This window comes from Cryptomeria japonica, chromosome 9 (assembly GCF_030272615.1).
Source record: "Cryptomeria japonica chromosome 9, Sugi_1.0, whole genome shotgun sequence".
Taxonomy (NCBI): Eukaryota; Viridiplantae; Streptophyta; class Pinopsida; order Cupressales; family Cupressaceae; genus Cryptomeria; species Cryptomeria japonica.
The window spans coordinates 610,102,381-610,106,851 of record NC_081413.1 but is presented as its reverse complement, the minus strand read 5'-3'; the positions used below and the strand labels follow the sequence as shown (position 1 = coordinate 610,106,851).

The 4,471-nt window shown below is 33.3% G+C and overlaps 1 non-coding gene across 1 annotated transcript; it reads right to left on the bottom strand.

Moving 5' to 3' along the window:
• Positions 1 to 3,702: 3,702 nt before the first annotated feature.
• TRNAD-GUC (transfer RNA aspartic acid (anticodon GUC)) lies at positions 3,703 to 3,774 on the bottom strand. The gene has a single exon. It is a non-coding gene; the product is annotated as a tRNA-Asp (tRNA).
• Positions 3,775 to 4,471: the final 697 nt, after the last annotated feature.

The following is a 4,471-nucleotide window of genomic DNA, read 5'->3' as shown; positions in this document are numbered from 1 at the left end:
TAGCAGTGACCTAAAGAGCAACACCTTTATTTTCTATCAGACTAGTAAGGACTCCAAAGTATGACCTTTATTTTGGTGGCGCCTTTCCATGACCTGGATTAAGCCACGTCGGGCATGTTCCCCATGGACAGCATGGCTTCTAAGCATAAAGGTTTTCTACATCTGACGAATGAATGTTAAACTTCACCTAATATACAACAAATATTGTAAAACTAAATAACCAACTTTAAAATTCAGCATGTCATCGATTCAAATTCCAAAGAACCGATGTCCAATTGAACCATTGCCAATATGACAGTGATAGTCAATTAAAATTTGGGAAAAAAATATAACAAAAAATGGGGGCACTAAATTGGGGTAAATAAAATACATGCCTGGAGTTTGGAGATTTATTATGGAGAGAATGCTGATAACACCATCCCATTAAGGAACCAGTGGGACTAGTTATATGAAGAAGAGCAAATACTATACACAAAACCAACAATATTTTTAGTTCAAGAATGATCGAATGTTTGTTAATGCCACCCTGATCCATTTGATGGCGGAATGTCTGCTGCCTCCTCTCATCACACCTTTCCCCTTCAAGGCGAGTAAACACTACCATTGGCATTCAATCCCATTCTACGTTTGAACCTCTATTTATTGGGCAAAAAATCAACAAGGGAGATGATTTTCATCGTCTTGCATACCCTCTAAAGCAATTTGCACCGTTGATGCTTCAATTGAGCTGCTCCATTTCATATAGGATACATCTTCGGTGTAATTATAATTATAATGTGTAAAAATAATAGTGAAATCAAAATATATTTATATTTTGATGGAATTGATTTAATGTAATAATAAATAGATATGTAGTATATTTTAATACTTGATTCTTATTAATTTTCATATATTTATTATTTGTTATTATGCACTTTCTTTAATATGTTTTTTATTTATTTGTATTTTATTTCAAAATTATTGTTGTAGATTTAAGGTTTTTTTTGTTTAATATAGATTAATGTGGTTCAATTTTAAGGAGTGTGAGAATGAATCTGAAATTCAAATATTCAAATATAAATTTTAATTTTCTTTTTCTTTTTATGCTAGTTGTGATAAGCAACTTAGCATAGATTTGCATGACATGTTTTTTATTACGGAACAAACAAGTTTTGAAGGGACCCGAAACACTTTTAACATAGAACTACATCAAAAAGATACATAAAGATAAACAATTTCAGTGTAGCCCAAAGACAACAAAAAACTAGCACAAAAACAAAAGCTAGGAAAGAGATAGCTAAAGGACGGAAACTAGCACAAGTTTTTAAGGGCCTCAACGGCCAGCCTCTGTTTCCAGCTAAGTCATATTTAATGCAATCTTCTTCAGCTCTTGAATGTCCTGATTAGCAGTTTTCTTCTTCAGATTAAAGCCCTGGTTCTCTTGTACGGTCCCACTGTATCCTCTATCTTTTTATCCAGCTCCTCCACATCCATTGTAGCTCCTTCCTAGTGGGTGGCTTCAAGCTTTCCAACCATGGTATTTATACTCTCAGCTGAGCTCTTAACCACTTTGTGACTAAAGGTAACTAGAGATATCAGGTTTTCATTAATGTTTTGGAATTTGTTCTCCATCTTACCCAGTCTACCTTCAAAATCTTTCTTGAGTTTTTCCTCTAGCTGAGAAATCCTGCAGTCATAATCTTTCTTCATATCACTAATCGATCCCACAGTCTTCTGCATTGAATCCACAATTGTCTTTCTCTAATCCATTATCCATTGTTCATTAGTTTGAGAGTCTTGTTTACCGCTAATAGCCCTCATTTTCACATTGATGTCTTTAATTTCGTGAAAGGCCCATTTAAACATCCTGAAGTTGTTAACAATCGCATTACAGCCTACAACCAGAAAACCATTAGGATTCTCCCTTTCCATGTTGAGGAAAGGAGAATTGGCATTGAGCTCCTCTGGGAAGGGGGGTCTACTGCTTGGGTTCAAAACCTCGACAAATTTATCCAGGAGTGATTGGTGAGAAGGAAGAGAGTCAGAATGTGAAGTGGACATAAGGGATTGTCTGCCATGTTTATCTTGGTGGCCACTCTTCGAAGAAGACCCAAAATCAGAGTGATTTATTTAATATTGTGAACAAAAAATTTTAAGTTGTTAATGGTGTTGATTCTGTCAAAATATATCAAATGATTGTATTTTAATATATAAATTAGAACAAAGCATTTAAAGGATGATATTGTTCAGTTGATAGCATTTGTTTTGATACATATTTTTAGTGAAATATCTAGTTTTAGATTGTAAATCAAAAAAACTTGTTTGTAACTCCTTTAAGGTTGGTGCCTTAAAAGTTGTTGAGTTGGTGCTCATTTTGTAAGAGTTGGTGCTCTTAAGAAAGGGGTTGGGTAACTCCATGGGGTTGGTGCCCTTTAAAAATTTGTAATCATTTCAATTGTGAGGTTAGATTAGGACAATCGATCCTAGCAACGTTTCTCGCCGTTGTTTTCCCAAATTGGGTTTCCACATAAAAATCTTGCGTTTTGTGTTCTTGTAGTTGCATCACTTTCAATTTCAATTTCTATAGCTTTTAAATTTCAGTTTGAGGTTGATAAAAGTTTTTGGATTAAAGATTATTAAAGTATTAAATCTACTACTGATTCATCCCCCCCCTCTTAGTAGTAGGTCAATGTTCTACAGGTTTACCATATATCTTGGTCTAACTAGTAATTTGGAATCTATATTTGGATCAACAAAACATTCTATAGCTCTAATGTCAATTAAAATAGAAACATGATGATCATAAAACTTATTGTTGAACTGTATCGATGTGGCTTGAAAGTCAACTTGGCAGTTATATATCATTGTAATAATATGGTGTTGTGGGGCTCCTTGCTTTCGCCTCGTGGACATCTAGGGACATGTGTTTGCATAATGCTCTCCTTCACACACGTAGCATCCATCTCAAGGTGTCTTAGGTCCATAGAATTTGTCCCTCCTATTGTTGTTGTTGATGTTGTAATTGGCCCTCTTATTACTCCCATACCGATTCCCTTATGCTTTGCCCTAAGTATTGTTTCCTCCCTTCATATTCTTGATTTATTGATTATTGTTATTGTTTCCCCACTAATAGTCATTATAGAACTTCTTACCGACATCACGATTCTTGTGGTATCTAGCCCCCTACTACAACTTCTTCTCTTGTTTAATTGCTTTTTCGAAGACCTCATCCATGGTTAGTGGATTGTGAATATCCACTTCAGACCCAATCTATGTCTTTAAGCCCAAAATGAACTTATAGATCCAAAAATGCTCACCCAACTGATATTGTGGTAGGTACTTAAGAAAGTGACCAAACCTTTCTTAGTATTAAGTTATTGTCATTTTGCCTTCGGTTAGGTTTTGAAACTCTATCATCTTCTTGTCAAACAAAAACTAGGGCAACCATCTCTTTGCTCCATGTTGTTTCTCCATATTGAATTGCTCCATGTTGTTTCTCCTGACAATAGTTTCTTCTCATCCTTCTCACTAATATAATAAACAAACTAATAATAAATTTAGCCCAAAATATTACTACATCCTTAAACACTTGAATAAAACTTTTTCAATTATAAAATGTTTAAATCAATATTATTTTGTTGACAGCATGTTGACTGCTCTCAATTTGTAATTTTCTTGGGTTGTTTAAAATTAGTACTCTAGATGGCAATCAGAAAAGTTTTACGCCGTTGCCGGGGATCGAACCCGGGTCACCCGCGTGACAGGCGGGAATACTCACCACTATACTACAACGACAGATACATGACTTTAAATTTCGTAGTTTATTTAGTTTTAGTAAATAGACAATTCTTTTGATTGCTATTAACAAGCAGTTTGAATGTGTGTACAAATTGCCATTTATTGTCCACTAAACTTATGCTGAACAGAAACTACAATTTTAATCATAAATGGGAGATTCTCTTAAAATGGACGTTACTTTTGTAGTGGTTGCATTGTTTGTATCGACTTACTATTCATGGCAATGCTTACTCAACAGGTCAGGTCGTGGCATAAGTGATTTGCAATTATATTAGATATGAATTCACATATGTAGCATAAAACATTAAGCCTGCATTTAAATACAATCGGCTTCTTTCAATGTAATATACAAATATGAATGTGTATATTAGTGTATATATATCAATGTGTGTACATACATGTATGTACACATATATATAATTCTATTTAAAATTAAATAAAAAATTCAACACACTCTCTTACATACATATATATGTGTACACACATGTATATATACATATGTACACACATACGTATACATATACATATATGTATATGTTTGTATATGTATACATATACATATATGTATGTATATACAAATAATATATATGCATATATAAATGACACACACACATATATATATATAATTCTATTTTAAAATTAAATAAAAAATTTAACTGATTTAATATCCCAAAATAAGTTTATCTCATTGTTT